The sequence below is a fragment of the Rhinolophus sinicus genome, chromosome 5, assembly GCF_057876585.1.
Source record: "Rhinolophus sinicus isolate RSI-liver-muscle chromosome 5, RSI-T2T, whole genome shotgun sequence".
Lineage (NCBI taxonomy): Eukaryota > Metazoa > Chordata > Mammalia > Chiroptera > Rhinolophidae > Rhinolophus > Rhinolophus sinicus.
Genome location: NC_142505.1, coordinates 66232501 through 66252053, shown reverse-complemented (window position 1 = coordinate 66252053; position 19553 = coordinate 66232501). Strand labels below are relative to the sequence as shown.

At 43.8% G+C, this 19553-nt stretch overlaps 1 pseudogene; it reads right to left on the bottom strand.

The window, feature by feature from the left end:
• Nucleotides 1–3: 3 nt before the first annotated feature.
• On the bottom strand, nucleotides 4–7615 carry LOC141567247 (general transcription factor IIF subunit 2 pseudogene; annotated as a pseudogene).
• Between the last annotated feature and the right edge of the window lie 11938 nt (nucleotides 7616–19553).

Here is a 19553-nt window from a genome sequence, read left to right as displayed (position 1 = left end):
TGAACTGTTTTCCCAAGGGGCTATACCATTTTACATTCCCACCAATGTTGTGTATGACAGTTCTAGTTCTTTAACATTCTTGTCATCAATTGGTATGGTCAGTTTTAAAAACTTTTACCACTTTAATAGGTGAGAAGTGGTATCTCACTGTGGTTTTAATTTGCATTTTTTAAGACTTAAATGCTGGGCATCTTCATTTTCCTATTTGTCATCTTTGGTAAAGATCTCAAATCTCGCCTTTTTTTGTTTGTTGTTTGTTTTTTTGTTTTTACCATGGACATGTATTGCTTTTATTTAAAATTAGTTAAAAAGAAAGATAAAAGAAACATTTCCAGTCCCCAGGAATTGGCATGAACCTTTCTGTGTATATGCAGCAGCCTCACCCTACACCTGTCCTTTAGTTTGTCACATGATAATCGATACATGCCTGCTGAGTGTGCAATAAAATTCTAGGGCAAAGTCAGTCTTTGAGAGACTTATAATCTTGATGATGAAGACATATCTTGAACTGTTGGAAAACATTTAATTTCAAATTATTTTAAAAGCAAATAAACACCAATTGACCGTGACTTTTTCCATTTCTTATGTCACTATTGATGAAAACTGTTATCCTAGTATAAACAGTTTCCTAGTATAAATAGTTCTCCTTTTATTAATGCATGTGACTATGGAACATGATCACCTATTTAAAAAAAAAACACAGCTTTGTTTTTTGACTATTTCAGAATGAGGAACTTTGGCTTTTTATTCCTTTTGAGTTTCTGTCGTTGACTACGTTTTTCTTGCTTTGCCATTCCTCTGGATTTGTATAACCTCAGCTCCTCAGATATAAAAATAAGGACAGAGTCCTCATTTAAAAACTGTTTCCTAATTTTACATTTTAAAAGTTAATATTCAAAAACAAAAACCTCTTAACCCCCAAACTCTAACCCCATCATCAGTAATCTGATTTAATATAAGTCTATAAATAAATTTGTTCTTTCTCCTCAAAAAACACTTAGGTAACTTGTCAAGAATTATTGTTTAAAAATTTACCTACAGAAATTAAAGTATCAGCCATTTTACTCCTATAACAGATGGCACTCAAGTTCACATATCAACGTTATTCTGTGAACATACTGATTTAGAGTCTTCCGAATCACTCTTTTCCTCTCCTTGGTAATGTCTGTACTCTGGCTTCAGCTCCCGTGTGGATCCCTTTTACATTTTGAATACCAATTTCTTGTAAGACTTCCTTCAGGTCCACCACAGGCTGTTTGGTGATGTCCACCAAGTCCTTAAGATTATAACACTGATGTTTCTCAAAAGTCAAAAACAGCATATCTAAAACATATTGTTTATCAGCCTGAGCTCATTTTCCATCTTCTTTCTTTTTCCTTTCATATTCAATATTGTATTGATGATTGGCAACAGGTTTGTAATTGGTTGTCACAACTTTGTCTAGTTGTGTGGTAGCCTCACAGGTTTGGAAGATTCTTCTATTTGCAATCTCTTTAATCTCATGTAGTTTTCACTGGCAACAGGTCAGCATTCAGCTCTTTGTACCACTGTTCCTTCCAATGAAAGCTTATCCAATGAGCTCTCAGTAAATACTGTTAATTTTTGTCCTCCAACACTTTGCAAGACAAATGGATGTTCTCTAGGAGTACTGACTGAAGCTGGTTCTCCACCAATACCATGAATATTTGCAAGATCCTCATTCATAATAAATGACACCTTGGTCCTTCCTTGATTCTTGGCAATCCACAGTTTCCCAACCTCACCTGTGCCAGGGGCTTTCGCCCACTGCTGTGACAAATATTTAGGGACTTCGACCAGCCCAAACTGGTTTTCAGTGTGGCGCCAGTCAGGTCAAGTTCCCCATGGTGGGCCATGGGTCTATCACTAGAGGAGGCGTACGACCCAGAGCAGTGGCTTCAGGAGCTGGAGAGCTGCAGGAAGAGTGTCTGGAGCCTGGGCAAGCTGAGGTGAGAGGCAGACTAGAAAGTGCCGGAAATCACCTGCCCATTGCTTTTTTAAACTAGGTTGTTTGTTTCTTATTGTTGAGTTTTGAGAGTTCTTTTAAAATTCTGGATACAAGTCTTCAATATGAGTCATCTTTGCATGTCTTGTAATCATTGATTTGATTACAGACATTGTGAATTTTATCTTATTAGACACTTTAAGTTTTGTTTGGGGGTGCAGTTAAGTAACTTAGATATAGTTTGATCTTTATGGGTCTTGCTTTTGTAATTTATTGAGGAGGTCTGGAAGAGTGCTCAGTCTAGGATGAACTATTTCACAGTACTAAGGAGGATTTCCCCATGCCCCATGAATTATGAGTTTTCCAGTCTGACTGATGGAAATAGGTGCCTGTGTGAGTGCTGAATGCTGTCCCCTCTAATCCTTTCCAATGATTATTTCCCCAGCCTCATTTACATGATGTCATCTGTAGGTACTCTCTTGAATACTAGAAGGGGACCCTCTCCAGATATCTTGGGTTCTCTGCAACTGTCTCCTCTCTGGTACTCTATGCTGCAATCTCCAGCTGCCTTGGTCTCATCAGTTAGTTCTCTGTATCTATGCATTTCTGTTTTGTTTCTTCATTTAATTTGTTTTTAAGATTCCACATATAAGTGAAGTCATATGGTATTTACCTGTTTCTGTCCAATTTATTTCACTTAGCATAGCTCCATCCATATTGTCACAAATAGGAAGATTTCACTCCTTTTTATGGCTGAGTGCTATATCCATTCATCTATCAATGGACACTTAAGTTGCTTCTATCTCTTGGGTATTGTAAGTAATTTTGCAATGAGCATAGGAATGTGTATGTCTTTTCGAATTAGTGTTTTGGGTTTCTTTGGATAAATACCTAGAGGTGGAATTACTGGGTCCTTCTTTGTCCCTTGTTATGGCCTTTGTTTTAAAGTCTGTTTTGTCTGGTATAAGTATTGCTACTCCAGTTTGTTGGTGGTGGGTATTATTATTATTTTTTTTTTTCATTTCTATTTGCATGGAATATCTTTTTCCATCCCTTTACTTTCAGTCTGTGTGTGTGTCTTTTGATCCGAAATGGGTCTCTTGTAGGCAGCATATGTAAGGGTCTTTCATTCTTATCCATTCAGCCACCTTATGTCTTTTGATTGGAGCATTTAATTCACTTACATTTAATTATTGATAGGTATGTAGTTATTGCTCTTTTGTTCGTATTTTGGGGAGTTTGTTTGTTTTCTCCTCTTCCTCCTTCTTCTTCTCCCTTTAATATGTATTGTAATACTGATTTGGTGATAATGAACTCCTTTTAGCTTTTTCTTGTCTGGGGAGCTCTTTATCTGTCCTTTGATTCTAAATGACAGCCTTGCTGGGTAGAGTACTGTTGGTTGTAGATCTTTGCTTTTCATCACTTTGACTCTTTCCTGCCAATCCCTTCTGGCCTGCAAAGTTTATGTTGAGAAATCAGCTGACAGTCTTATGGGAGCTCACTTGTAGGTAACTAACTAACTGCTTTTCTCTTGATGCTTTTAAGATTCTCTCTTTGTTTCTAACCTTTGCCAATTTAATTATAATGTGTCTTGGTGTGGGCCTGTTTAGGTTCAGCTTCTTTGGGACTCTCTGTGCTTCCTGGGCTTGTATGTCTATTTCCTTCACGAGGTTAGGAAAGTTTTCAGTCATTATTTCTTCAAATAGGTTTTCAATTCCTTGCTCTCTCTCTTCTCCTTCAGGTGCCTCTATCATGCGAATGTTGGTACGCTTGATATTGTCCCAGAGACCTTCTAAACTGTCATTGAAAAATTTTTTTTCTTTTTACTGTTCTGATTGGCTGTTTTCTGCTATCTTATCTTCCAAATAGCTGATTTGATCCTCTGCTTCATCTAATCTACTGTTGATTTTCTCTAATGTAGTTCATTTTAATTATTGTATTCATCATTTCTGACTGGTTCCTTTTTTTTTTAATGTTTTCTATCTCCACGTTTTGTTTCCCATCTCTTTGTTAAAATTCTCACTGAGTTCATCTATTCTTCCCCTAAGTTCATTAAGCATCCTTGTAACCAGTGTTTTGAACTCTGCATCTGGTTTATTGCTTGTCCCGATTTTGTTTAGCTCTTTTTCTGGAGATTTGTTCTGTTCTTTCATTTGGGACGTGTTTCTTTGTCTCCACATTTTGACTGCCTCCCTGTGTTTGTTTCTATGTATTAGGTAGACCTTCTATGTCTCCCAGTCTTGGTAGAGTGGCTTCATATAGTAGGTGTCCTGTGGGGCCCAGTGACTGTCTCCCTGGTCACCTGAGCTGAGTTCTCCAGGTGTGTCCCGTGTGTGGGTTGTGTGTGCCCTCCTATTGTAGTTGAGACTTGATTGCTGTTGGCGCTTCAATGGGAGGGATTGACCCTTGGTCTGACTGGTTGTGAGGACTGGCCATGACTACAGTGGAGGAGTTATTGTGCCAGGGCTGACCCTATGGAGCAGGATTCACTTTAGCAGGGGCTCTGGTGCCTGCTGAGTCTTCCCTTTGTGTCATTTGTGGAGGTGGTGCTTTGATGTTATCTGAAGCTGGCCACTGGGTGTGTTGGTCTGAAGCCTCTTAGGAGGGGCTCTGGTGCAGGCCAAGGTTAACTGCTTCTTATATCCAGCCTGGGTCCCCTGCTGTGATGTACCAAGTTGTCTGCAGATGGTTGCCACTTGTGCTGAGCTTGGAGGCACCTGGGAGAGACTAAGCTGAGAACTGAGGCTGGCTGCCACTAGTGGGGCTTGGGGTTGCTTAGCAAGAAGTATGGGCATGGTGAGGGCAGATGCTGCTTGTTTGTGGTTTGTGAACCTTTGAGAGATTTTAGCAAAGTCCCAGCAGGAGCCAAAATAGGCTGTTTGTATGGAAAAACCACTGGAAGCAGTGTGGGTGAGCCCACAAGTTGGGTGGGGTGGGGCCTCAGGGAATCACTAGGGCAGAGCTAATGATGTTAGCCAAGTTGACAAAGACTCAGACTTGGTGCCTGCCTATACCTGTAGGCTGCGTGAGGGAAGGGCTCAACAAAGGAATAATGGTGGCTTCCTGGACAGAGCTGCCCTTCCAGCACTAGCCCTGAAGCTCAGCAATTCAGTTCTTCCCTGTATGATCCTCATGCTTTTTGAGCTGCTGCCTCAGTGCTGGAGCTCAGAGTGAGTGATTCCCTGTGCTGGCCCTTTAAGAGGTTTCCTGGGACTCCCGCAGCCCTTGGTCTCACTTGAATGGAATCCCCACTGATTTTCACAGCAAGATGTAGGGACTTCTCTTCCCGGCACAGGACCCCTGGGCTGGGGAGCCCGGTGTGGGGATGGGACCCCTTGCTTCTCAGGGGTGACCTCCACAACTGAGATATCCCTTCCATATCTTAATCGTCACACCATGGGTGTGGGGCCTGCCCATTCTATATCTCTGCCCTCCTATCAGTCTCACTGTGGCTTCTTCTGTATATCCTTAATCATAGGAATTCTATTCAGCTAGACTTCCGGTGATTCTCAATGATGGTTGTTCTGTAGTTTAGTTGTAATTTTGATGTGGTCATGGGAGGAGGTGAGCACAGCTAGGATCACTGTCTTTCATTGCCTGATGTCCAATGTCTTGAAAACCATTGTTTCATGTATTATTTCTGTTTCTCTGCTTTGGTTATCTCAAGTGAGAGAGTAAATTTGGTCACTATTTCCCCATCTTGATTGGAAGTGTAATTGTCCATTAATATTTTAAATGTGAATTTTCTCACTTGAGTGTCAGCTCCTAGGGAGCATGGTCTGTGTCGTGTCTTGTTACCAATGAATCTTCAGTGCCCATATTCTCAGCACTCCATAAATATTTGTTGAATGAATGAACAAATGAAATAAACCGATTTGCTCTGGGAGGAACTGAAATAAAATCTGATATGTTTTAATCTCAATAGCATTTTTATTTCAAGAAAGGGCATGGTCCCTTTTACTCTGGGTTTATATAGGTTGAGAGTATTTGTATTTCCAATATAAATTCCAGTTTGTAATAAGAGGACAGTTGGAATGACTGTGCCATTTGACATGCATGTTAACTCGTGAACACTGTAACAGCCTTTTCAGAATGTGTTGAAGACTTTTCTCAGGCTCCCTGGAGAGCTTCATAATCCCTGTGACCATTGAAAATGCATTTCTCCCCTGTAGCACATTATGAGAAGCTAGTTTGAAAACACGTTATGTGTTACTCTCCTCATTTACTTCTAATATCAAGTTGAGCAAATCTACTCTTGTCTAAAAGTTTAAAGCCATGGAAATTCTTCTTCCCATCAACTTCTGTCCTTACTTAGGACTCTAAACAGGAGTTCATTAAGACTTCAGTAAGACTTGTCTTGGGTGAAAAGAACTTTTAGTCCCTTCCTCAGAGAATGAGCAAACATGATCCTTCCCAAACATCCTCAAAGTAAAGGAGCTAATTACACAACTCTCATGAGTATTAAAGACAGCATGAGTATGCTCCTTAATTTTAGACTCCATGTCGACAGCATTTTTTTATCCTCTCTTTGTTCAGAAGGTTAAAGCATTGTTACATCACATTACTCTTTGTTTAAGATGAGTTAACACTATACCATGTCTATAACCCAAAATGAATCCAAAGGTGCTACCTTTTCTTTTATTTTTTTAAACCAGACAACCTGCCAATTAACTTTAGGGATCTTCTATAACCATATGAGTTTCCAAAAAAATCTGGATGATGGGGGAAAAAAAAAAAGTTGGGGAAAGAACAGGGAGGAGACTGTCTGTCTCCGTGACTGCCTCGCTGAAGCTCAGTGGGAAGAACCAAGGCTTTGGAGTTGTCAAGATGAGGAGTTGAGTTCCAGAGCCACAGCTCAGGTGTGACCGACCAGCCTACAAGGGAGTGTGCCAACCTCCAACCTCTTCTTTCATCTTGAAAATGGGAGTATAACTACTTGTTTATCTTACTGAATGATGAGGCCATATGTTCAAAACACTTTATAAACTGCGAAGTATTAGACCAACATAAGGGTTTGTTATTATTGTGTGACTTCCCAGAGCTGAACAGGGTTCTATTCAGCTACTTGACAACAGGTTACTGGGGGAGCTGGCACAGTGGAAATAAGTCAGCCCTGTTAATTACTTCAGAGGCATGCTAGTTGTAAAAGTCTGTGCAGTTCAGCAGGTTAGATAAAATATTATATCAGTGAATCACAGCACTCCCTCATCTTCTGAGTTTGCATTATCATTGACCTATTTTTCTGTGTTCTGTCTCTCCTGTCCCATTATCCTTGAAGAATAATGTGGGGCCTTGCTGTGGGCATGATCAGTTTTAGGTGCCAGTAGCTATGATGATATCATCTTTCACTGGCACAGGATTCAATTACTCCCTACCACATTCTAAATTGGCTGAACAGCTTGGGGGCAGTTTTCACACCTGCTAGTGAAAAATCCACTTTGGTTCTATGGATCAAATTCTATTACCAAGAACTGGGGGAAGGAGAGAGAGGCTTAAATTTTCTCAGTTGTAAGGCTTTATAAAATTATTTTAAATCAGAGGGGCTCCTAGATATTTATTTTGTTATAAAGAGATTTTTATGTTTATATATCTTGCAACTCGAAATTGACCCATGTAGTGAATGGTGAAAAAAAGCAGACACCTCTAAAAGAAATAGGAATGAGTTAAAGACAATATGGGAAGAAAACTCTAAACAACTCTAGAGTTGCCTTTCTATTAAAAAATGTACCAAATCTAATGAATGTATTAATTATGAAATGTTTAAAGATGCAGGAATCCCTTGTGTAAAATCATCTGTCATTGTGTGTCAGGTAAATTGAAGTTAAACTTGATAAGCACAAGTTTCTGTTACTGTTTGGTCAGGCCTCTGCATTAAAGCAAACCAAAGATTGCAAATGTTTTCTTAACATCATTTCATCTAAATCCCCTGATGGAATTTTTGTTTGTGATCTGCTCCTTTTCTGCCCGTTTTCTGAGTGTGTTATATATAGTTTCAATCCATATCAAATGAAGGAAGCATTGATTTGACTTGATTTAAGGCAGCAAGTGGTAAATGCAGCTGGAAGTTGATTCATGCCTCTTCATTGACTAGAGCACGGCCATCCAGTTGACACACTCTTGTCTCAAGGCTGAAGAAAACAAATAGGGAAACATATGTCAAACAGATAAATGACTTTGCTGTTTTGAGCTCTCTGTGGAGGCCATTTGTTTCCTAGATAAGGAAGACTGCTCTTCAAAATCATGAAAAGATAAGCTAGAGAGAGAAAAAGAATGAATGTGGAATTGGATGCCTAAGCATTTGGAAAAAAGCAAACTGAAAGGATTTCTCTCTGGGAAGAATCTTACTATGTGGATCTGCCCTCCTTTCACCTTAAACATGTTGGAAGCAGCGGTTTTGCTTTGCCAGCCTCAGTCCTAGCTGGGACCATGTCCTGAAGGCTCTGTCTCTGGTATTTTAAGTGGTTCACAGTGGTATGCTGTTGTCTTTTAAGCTATTTCTAGGGAGACATTCCACAGCTGCTCCTGTTGGAGTGAACGTTCAGGGGGAGAAGGAGAAGGAAAGGCTGAGTGATTTGAGAGCCCCGCTTAGTCCTCTGGCCTGAAGTTCCAACAGTTTGACACCAGCACAGAAACCCACTGAAAACAATAGCCCCATGGCAACCCAGTGCGTCTGGTGGAGACTTGCCCGTAGTACATAGTTAAATAATTACTGTATTTATGTTTCCCATACATGCTTTGTATTTTCCCATTTGCACATGTTTGCTCATGTATTGCTTTTTCTTCTCCTTGTTAATTTGCATGTCTCACCCATCACCAAGGCCCCATCCAAATGCCACCTCCTCCAAGAGGTCACCCCCCTTTTTTTTTTCGCTGGGTGGGAATAATTTCTCTCCTCCGAGCTCTCACTGAATCAGAAACAGATCCTGCTGGAAGAGCCTTGAATCCAAGGAAAGTCAAAGGGACTGAAGCAAGAAAGAGAGATTCCTACCAATCTATCCCCTAGAGCAGTGGGTTCCAGAGTCCTGTTTTCTATAAAATTAGTAAACAAACAAACAGGGTGAGGTGCAGAGGGCTGCTGACATAGGATGCCGATGTTTAATGTTGTACATACATCTATATAGCCAGTATTCTACTGAAACCATCCTATCTTTTATTTTACTTATTTTTAAATTTGTATTAAATTTATTGGGGTGACAATGGTTAGTAAAATTATATAGGTTTCAAGTGTACAATTCTGTATCATCTATATATTTCAATGTGTTCATCACCCAGAGTCTGTTCTCCTTCCATCACTATATGTTAGACCCCCTTTTCCCTCTTTTACCACCCTCTTCCCCTCTTACCCTCTGGTAACCACTAAATTGTTGTCTGTGTCTATGATTTTTTTGGTTGTTTGTCTTATTCAATAAGTCAGAAAAAGTTGAGAGCCATATGACTACACTCATATGTGGGATATAAAACTGAAAAATGAAACCATTCTTTCATAAAAGCATGTTAATATCAAAAAAGTAAAAGGACATTTCAGAATAAAAGTAAGTCTCTAAATTGAAAATATTTAGCTTCAAGACCCAGAATTACCTTTCAATGTCTCTATTTCTAGCCTTTTTTTCTGTATATATGTATACAAATACATACCCACATTAAAAAAAGAAAAAGATAGAATCATGCCCTACATAGATTTTGTATCCCTTTTTCTTTCTTAACATGAGGTCATGAATATGTCCCCATGTCATTGAACAACCTCCCAAAATAGGACTTTTCATAGCTGCATTGATACAGTCTTATTGCAGTAGAATGAATTATTCTCAAATATAAATTGGACTTGTCAGGACTTCCCTGTTGTATAGTGTATTTGTCAAGCATGGATACCTAGATTCTCTAGGTACTTCCTCAGCAGCTCTCCCTCAGTTGTGGTACAGCAGCAGTCTGCTGTGTTTTAAAGAATATACCTTTGAATTAGACATGAGATTCGATTTTGATAATAGCTGTCACTTGCCAAGCTACTGCATTGTGCCAGATTCTGTGCCGGGCTTGCCTTATTGTAAGCATGCCAAGCAGGGCCTATCTCGTCAGTCCTTCTCTGGGCATAGACCCCACAGAGCAGGAGGCTTTGGGCATGTTCAGACCACGTGGCTCTGCTCTTAGCTGATTCGATTAGAGTTGAACTTGGCCCAAAGGCAGGGAGGGAGTCTGCTGACCTGTAAAGCTTTATTAAACCAGGGGTTCTTGATTCTGGCAGCACACATGGACCATCTGAGAAGCTTTAAAGAAACACTGATACCTAGCCTCCTCTGCAGACAGTGGAATCAGAGTCTCTGCAGGACTTCTAAATAGGGAACAGCTGGGATAATCACACTGGTGCTCGCAGAAATTCGAACTGGGAGGTGCAAAGAGGATGAGGCCCTTGGTGGCAGATGCAGAGGGTCAGAGATGCATGGAGGAAAGTCACAGAGCGGATCTGAGTCAGTCTTGCAAACAACTAAGGAGAAGAAATGAGTCAGGAGGAACTCTGCATGAAGAAAACATGCAACAGAGAGGGTAAAGTCACCAGCTGGCCATGGCGAGGGACTGGGTGCAGCGGGTGCAGACACATGGAGGGAAGTCACGTTACCCTCCGAAGTAAAGATGTAAACACTGCTTCCCTGAGGTACCAAATCAACCGTGCATCCCGGCACCACACTTTCATCAGTCCCAATCCTGCGGCTTGATTCTGCCTGTGCTTACTTGTGGAGTTAAGAGGGCATCCGTTTTCATTATTTGCGGATCAAATCAGTGGCCTGCTTCAAAACAGTAAAAAACGTTTATTAGTTCATATTAGCTCAACTGAAAAGTCCAGTGGGAGAATGGGTTTCAGGAGAGGCTTAACCCAGCTGCTGAACAAAGTGACCTCACCCCTGTTTCTGGTGGTTTCTCTGCTCTGCTGTCCTCGGGTGTTAATTTTATCTCAATTTAAATTTAATTTTAACCCAGTGGTACCTCGGTGTCATGGAGGGAGTCATGCACGATCTCTGGTCACGCTCCCCACATAAGAACGCAGGATATGGTGAGGCCAAAAAGGAACACCCACGGAGCCATAGATAGGGGACTCATACCACTATAGTCTCTCTGGCGGCTGGGTTGGAGAAACAGGAAACAGGAGCCACACTGTTCGCAACCCTCACTGCTCCGCATGCAGGCTCAGCCACCATCTTCTTACTAGCCCCATTATTTGCTAGCGTAGCCACGGCAGTTATATTAGTGGCCAATGGCTCACTGGTTACAGCTGATGGCCAACTACCCACAGCTGATGGCCATCCAATCACAGTTGATGGCCATTTACTACCTGAGCCAGCACCTTTCTATGTGAGGCCGAGAGCCTGAAAACCACTCTCTAGGGCTCTGCCCCCACACTCCACCCCTACAGGCTCTCGCCTCACAATCTACGCAAGAAGTGTCTTCCGCGAGGGGCCCTGTGCGAGGAGCCTGGAGGTGAATGCAATATCCTGGACACAGCCAGGCTCTCTGGGCACAGCCAGGGTTTCTCAGGGCACCACCAGTCTCCCTGGGCACAGCCTGTGCCTCTCAGGGCACTGCCACTCTCTCTGGGCACAGCCAGACTTCCTGGGCTCAGCCAGGGTTCTCAGGGCACTGCCACAATCTCCTGGGCCTCTCAGGGTACCGTGCTGGAACAACAGCAGCTCATAGTCAGGTTGCTTACATATTCTCGATGGCGGCCGGTCAAGACACAAAAGCAAACATCCGCCAGTTCCACTACATGGTGGTAAGTTCCAAGCAAACAGTCAAAAGGTCCATTAAATTAGAGATGGAAGGCAGTTCTCCATAGTCCATAGTCATTTGCTAGGGCTGTGCATTAGCCTCACAATGTGTGCCCTCTCAGCAGGGCGAGGGCTCCAAGTCCTCCCCAACCTGGGGGTGAGGGCCTCAGCAAGCACTTCCCAGCCCATAGGGATGCAAGGACCTTTGCTTTCTCCGGCATATCCTGGTTGGGGAGCCATCCACGTCTTCCCACCCCTCCACAGGGGTCCAGCTCTCCAGCAGCCACTCCTCCTGGTCTTCCTGAGACTGAATGTTCATACACACAAACTGCTCCACTGCCCTTCGGGGAGCTTTGGCCGGCACCGTACTCTGCTTGCTGCGCCATTTGTCCTGCGGGATGGCCTCGGGGTCTCTGGTCCCGCTCCCCAAATAAGAACGCAGGATAGGCTGAGGCCAAAAGGCACACACATGGAGCCATAGACAGGGGACTCATACCACTATAGTCTTGCTGGTGGCTGGGATGGAGAAACAGGAAACAGGAGCCACACTGTTCACAACCCTCACTGCTCTGCTTGTAGGCTCAGCCACCATCTTCTTGCTAGCCCCCATTTTCTGCTAGCGTAGCCACAGCAGTTATATTAGTGGCCAATGGCTCACTGGTTACAGCTGACGGCCAACTAGCCACAGCCGATGGCCATCCAATCACAGTTGATGACCATTTACTACCTGAGCCAGCACCTACCTTTCTATGTGTGGCCGAGAGCCTAGAAACCGCTCTCTGGGACTCTGTCCCCACACTCGGTTTTCAAACATAATCTGTTCTGGAAGACTGTTCGAGTTCTGAAACGTTTGAAAACCGAGGCATAGTTTCCCCATAGAAAGTAATGCCAAACAGATTAATCCGTTCCAGATCTTTAACATCAACCCCTAAAATTGCAAATTTAGCATGAATTTTACTATCTAATGATACCATAGATACATAAAATGTACGGCATCCGTAAACTGAAATGTTTGTCAACGGAGACATTCGAAAACTGAGGTACCACTGTACTTTCTTGTTAATATCCGTCAGAGAAGACATGATCTGTGTTCCAGCATCCCCAGCAAATGTCCTCAGAGTCACTCTGATTGGATCAGTTCAGGTAAACCCTGAATCAGCGACAGTTGTCTGAAGTGGAATGTACTGGTTGGCTCTGTCTCAGTCTCGTGGCCACCCTAGAGCTGGGGGTAGCCATGGGAGTGTGCTACTCAGCTCTCTCTCGCGAGAGAACCTCAAGGTGTGTGGCAAGCTGACAGTTTCTGGCTGCCACATCTTCCCTTTGGGAACCAGTGTTCACTCCGAGGCCACGTTGTCCCCAGGCTGCTCCTAGCCACTGACTGGCACAGCCAGGCACTAGAGCCAGGCCATTCCTGCCCAACACGGAACTCCTCTCACAGGCAGTCTTTGCTGTGGCCTCCCTCTTGCCCTTGAAGGCTTCCTCAGGCTGTGCAGCCTGGTTGTGTGGGGGTCCCCCTGCCCAGTCTTCCCTCCCTCCCTCGCTTGTGGTTCCAGACCCTCCTCCCCTCTTAATCCTTCACAGAATTTGCCCTTGTAATTCTATCTTGGCTTCTGCTTCCCAGAGGACCCAACCTGGCACACTTGTTATCTGAGTTTCCCTTAATGAGTCTCTGATTTTCACAAAGGAACTCAAACATACTTTGCCCTGCAGGCACCTGGGTAGAGACTAGCCCCATTAACCAGGAGACCAAGGTTCCAAGCTGAGTGAGTGGCCCTAGGTCACCCATGCAGCAAGGGCCAGCCCTGGATTCCAAACTGGATCTTCCCCTCTCTGCAGCCCAGGCTCTTAACCAGCATTAGGTGCTGTCCCTTGTAGAGTGCTGAGGTGGCCTGAGTCACTCAAGGTCACCTGGCTTGGGGAGGAGAGGGTGAATCCCAGTGTGTGTCCACTTCAGTGGGTTTTTCTTGACTTATTCACACCTTGGGGGTCAGGGACAGGGTCTGTCATCCTCGCTGTCCCATGGAGACTTGACAGGTGACATGTCAACATGAGGGGCATTCGCTGCACATAAATCATCCTGGGACGGTGTTTAAAACAAAAAGCAGAGTCAGGCTTGAGAGGGATGGGAAAGCTGAAGCATGGCTGTGGTCAGATGGCCACCACCCAGAATGTGATGGCTTGGCCCCTGCTCCCTCTAGGCTGCGGTGGCTGTGAGCGCTCCCGTTTCAGTAAGCCGCAGATCAGTGAGGGTGCCTGTTCTCCTTATGCGAGCCCATCCCCTTTACTCTGCGGCATTGTCCATTGACGTGTCTAATTATGTCTTACAACTGCAGAACTCCCCCGGAGTGGCGGGGCCCTTCTGGTGGAATGAGGAGGAGGATTCCTCCATCTGTTTCCCCAGAGCTGAGGGAGGTGGGTGGAGTGACACTGCGCACAGGTGCCCAGAGAAAGGAGATCCCAGTGGCAGGTGCTGCATGCAAACTTGCCAGCCACAGTATGTGTTTAATTACAGAAGACTGAGGGGATTATTTTATTTAAGGTTCAGATGGACTTCTGAGCCAGCTCCAGAAGTTAGTTAGCAGGCCTAAGCTGCTGCGGTGGGGAGACACCTGGGTCTTTAGTTGGGGGGCAGCATGCTGGGAATTTCCTGACGTAAACACAATCACCTGCAAAACTGAGGAGGCTTTAATAGAGAAGTCAGAGCCCCACTCTCACCGCATCCTCCACGCTGATTAAATTGTTGTTTGGCAAGAAGCAGGTCCCTAAATCACAAGCATATCTCCTTGTCCTCCCAGTAACACTGTATTTCTGTGTGTGGAGATCTGGCTCAAGAGGCCCATGGAAGTGTCACGTAGAGAGGACTGCATAGAGTAGATCAAAATTAGGCTCTCCTTGGAACCAAATGCCAACATCAGCTTTACAGTTTGCAAAGTGCTTTCTACTATGTAGCCTTGTTTTCAACAGGGGCAGCCAGCAGTGGGCCCATTTTTTAAAATAATTGTACTTTTCAATTAGAGTTGAAATACAATATTATATTATTTCAGGTGCACACCACAGTGATTAGACATTTCTATAACTGAGGAGGTGATCACCCCGATAAATTTAGTCCCCCAATGACACCCATTTTAAAGTGAGGAACCTGAGAGCCGCTCAGGCCCCCCCAGACTGAGCACTGCAGTGGCCGTTGAGGACCCAGTCAGTGGGAACCACGGGACGTCTCCCCCAGGATGAGGAACGGGAGCTGTCGAGCAGTGGGAGGCTGGGCTGGGCAGAACCTGCCATGTATGGAGGGATGACATCCGTGAGGGGGCACATTGCTCTGGTGGCTAGTACAGAATGGGGAGCAACAGCTGCTAGTGGATTGGGAAGCAGCCACATCCACTTGTGGGCCCAGATTCAGCTTTGCGTAACGTTAAAAAAGAGAGAGAGAGAGAGAAAGGAAGCTCAGTATCCACAACAACTGAAAAACAATTGAATATTTATTGTACTCCTTGGTGAATTTCATTGTAAGGCACAGCAAATATTATAAAGTCTTCTCCCTTTCTCCTTCTTTCTCTCACTCTTTTGCTCCTTATTACTCTTTTACCATAGCCACTGCCTCCTTAAATGATTGAAAATAACTTGTGGAAATTTGTTTTCTCCTTTGTTATATAAGTACCTACCATGTTTCCCCGAAAATAAGACCTAGCCCGACATTCAGCTCTAATGTGTCTTTTGGGGCAAAAATTAATATAAGACCGGGTCTTATATAATTAATATAATATAACATAATAATATAATATAACATAATAATATAATATAATACCAGGTCTTATATTAATTTTTGCTCCAAAAGGCTCATTAGAGCTGATTGTAAGCAAGGAGCCCAAGGTCCTGATCAATATAGGGGTTTTACCAGGTACCTTGGCACATTGGGTTCCTCCCCTTGGTACCCACAACCCCTTGTCACATAATTTTCAGTGTCCTACCACTGTGACTCTGTACTTAGAGCAATTTGCTTTGGCCACTGGGATGTTTGCACATGTGATGCAGGCACAGTGGGCAGCTTGACCTCTCTCTCCAGATCTTAGAGCCCTTCTGCCACCATAGGAACAAGCCTGGTATAGTGTGCAGGATGAGGAGCAATACGTGCAGCCTAGATGAGCTGTTTGAGCTGAACCCCCTACACCAACCAGCCCAAGGTGTTTTGAATGCTGACTGTAGATACAAGAATGAGCTCAGCTGAGGCCAGCTGAAGAACCACCCAGCTGAGCCCAGCCCAGATTGCCAGCCCACAGAATTTTGAGCTAAATAAATAATAGATGTTTCAAAGCACTAAGTTTTGGGGTGGCTTGTTAGGCAGCGAAAACTGATACATAGGTAAAAGGGAAAAAGCTATTATGAAAGGCACTAAAAGAGTACAGCTTTTCACCTGGTGGCTCTTTTAATAGCTAAGAAAAACAAGGGGCTGTGATATTAAAATATTGCCTAAGCTCAAACCAACCCCAGCCCCAGACCCCCCCAGTATGTAAGCAAGGAGCCCAAGGTACTGAATCCTGAGCATAGCCACCTGGTAGGGACCCCCTGAGAAATCAATGCCTGGCACTGCCACTCATAGCCATTCTGGACAGCATTCATGGCGTCCCCATGGCCAGCACAGATGTGCCTTTAGAATGAGGACGCAGGTACCATCTGATGATTTAGAATTCCTCTTAGTCGTGTCCTGGCTATGACAGTAAGAGTCAAAAGGTAGTAGCATGTTGACACCTAGTATTTCATAATGCCCCCCAGAAACCATGTTGCTCCTTTACAGGCCTGAGTTAGTACACTTGTAGTAAGTCTCTCTGATTTGGTATACTTTTACTCTTTTATCAGTGCAATTTGCTAGATGTAATTTGCCATTTTCTCTTTATATGATATTGTTCATATCAAGTATTAAAATATTACTGTTAAAATAAGGCCTGAGACAGGGATGGTGTAGGAGGCTGCCAAGCTCGCCCCATCCCATGAGCACTTTGAAATGTACACCTGTACATAGAACAGTGACTCCTGGGAGAAAACAGGGTGATTGCACAGCTTCTGAACAATAAATGAAAGCGACCAAAGTAGAGAAACTGGCAAATTATCATAGCTATGGCTCAGATTTACTGAACACTCACTCAGCACCAGGCTCTGGACAAAGGGCTTCACCGGCCTGATGTCCTCCATCCTCAGTGCAGCTCAGGGAGATAGCTGCTGCCGGTCCCAATTACAATGAGAGAACAGTCACCTGACCAAGCATACAGTTATTAAATGTCGGTGTTAGTAGCTACAATTGTTTCTTTTTCTTTTTTTCTAATTAAAGTTTATTGGGGTGACAACTGTTAGTAAAGTTACATAGGTTTCAAGTGTACAATTCTGTAATACATCATCTATATATCACATTTTGTGTTCACCACCCAGAGTCAGTTCTCCTTCCATCACCATATATTTGATCCCCTTTACCCTCATCTACTGCCCCCTCCCCCCTTACCCTCTGGAAACCACTGAACTATTGTCTATTTCTATGAGTTTTTGTTTCTTCATTCGTTTGTCTTGTTTTTTTTACTGTATTCAGTTTTACATACCACATATCAGTGAAATCACATTTGTTTCCTTAAAAAGAGAGACTAATGATGTGTGGGCTAGAGAAATGAGGAGGCTTCATGAAGGACACATATCACCTGCTTTAAAGACAGTTGGGATTACCACCTGTTAGCTCTGTGACCTTGAGCATCTTACTAAACTTCCTTGGGCCTCAATTTCTTTATCTGTGGAATGGGGGTGATCATTTCCTCTTCCCAGGTGGTTGGGGGAGAGAATTGAATGAGAAATAGAAAGCTCCTAGCATAGCGTTAAGCCCACACTTGAATCTCAATCCTTTTACTTTTTCTTCCACTGGAAGAGACTAGATCATTTCGATTTCCAATGACTATCCAGTAGAATTCAAACTGCATGAGAATTTGGGTTTTCAGTTATCTTGTTTACTCTGTATCCCCAGAACAGTACCTACCACGTCACGTGCACTGAGTACATGTTTCTTGAATTGAGTTCCATATTTCTGTGAGGCTGTCATTCTGTGAGATGTGACTACCATTTTCCCGAAAATAAGACCTAACTGGAAAATAACCTCTAGCTTGATTTCTCAGGATGACATCCCCTGAACATTAGCCCTAATGAGTCTTTTGGAGCAAAAATTAATATAAGACCTGGTCTTATTTTCAGGGAAACACGATAGCAGTGGCATCCTAAGTGCTGGTTGGTATTGGGACTAGGAGGTATAGGGGACCCAGGAGCAAAGCTTTGCAAAGAGGAGGGGAGAGATCCACTCTCATCTCACTCAGTAGCCCTCCAGGAGCCAAGGAAAAGGGACTAGCCATGCGTGTTCTTAAGAGCTCAGCCCTGGTCACGCAGCTTGGAGGAGCAGCTTGGAAGTGGCTGGAGGTGCCGCATGAGTGTCCTAACAGCAGTCCATGGATGCAGCTCCTGCCTCTCTTCCATCTCCCAACAGTGGCCTGGACTCTGCCTGGCAGCCCTGACCCATCTGCCCAGTGGCCAGGCTCAGAAAGAATCCTTCTTTGATGCCAAATATCAGCAGGGCTCTCTGACGGTGTCAATTATTCAAAAACAAACACAGCACTATCTGTGTCCATTTGGCACTGCTGGCATCTCCCTGGGCCCAGAAGCTGCCCATTGTACCTCCACCCCAGGCCTGCCTGTGGTTTCCCTAACATGAAGACATGTCCACTCTGAGCATTTTGCCTTAGTTGGAGAGATGATGGGGTGAACAAGAGGCTTTCAAGTGTGTATTTGAAATCAATTTGCTCCTTGAAGTGGCATGAAAACAAGTCTCAGGGATGTCTGCTGTGAGGGGATTTCCTGGGGGCCACACAGCCCATCTCTGCTAATGACCTGCAGCTAATGGCCTTTTACACCTTTCATTCTGAAGAGATTGGCAGAAGTGTGATGGGGTGGAGGTGGGTCCCTGAGGAACAAGGGCCTTTTAGAGGTGGCTTCACCCACAAGGCACAGCTTCTGAGAATCAGAGGTAAGAGAGGAGGTGGCTGCAGTAGCTCGTACAGTGGAGGAGACTGCTCTGGGGGTATGTTGGGCTCCTTGATCTGAGATCAAAGAGATTCAAGAGGTTAAGTTGCCTATGACCCCAACCAGCTTCCTGAAATCTTTGAAGGAAATAGGTGTGGCAACATATGTTTTGGACTAAAGGCCAGAGAAAGGCATATATACCAGCTGTGATCACAATACGGTGAATGCTTAAATTAAAAAAAAAAAAAAATTACAGTAAAAGACACATTGCCATTAATCCCCCTCAAAATACCCTCCCTTGCTTTGAACACACTTATCCCATCGTTCTTGCCATTTTCTGAAGCAGTTCTGGAAGTCCTCTTTCATGAGTGTCTTTAGGTGCACTGTCGTGGCTGCCTCAGTGTCTTGAATCATTTTGACTTTGGGGCAGAGCCAGAAGTCGCACGGTGCCAGATCCAGTGAATAAGGTGGATGAGGACACACCATAATGTTTTTATTTGACAGAAATTGCTGTACCAGAAGCCATGTGTGACATGGAGCATTGTCATGATGGAGGATGATTTACGGGACACTTTAAAATGTACCTTCTCTCAACCGTATCTCACACCTGACTGACTGCACCGAACAAGTTGAAACTTGTCACACACTGTTACTGAGGCTTGATGCACCACTTCCCGTATTGAAGATCACTGCCTTTCCATTGAATGGCACTCAGCAGCAGCAGTCGCCATATTTTGTGATCACAACAGAAAGGCTCCATGTCACATATCACTTCTGGTATATGGCAATTTCTG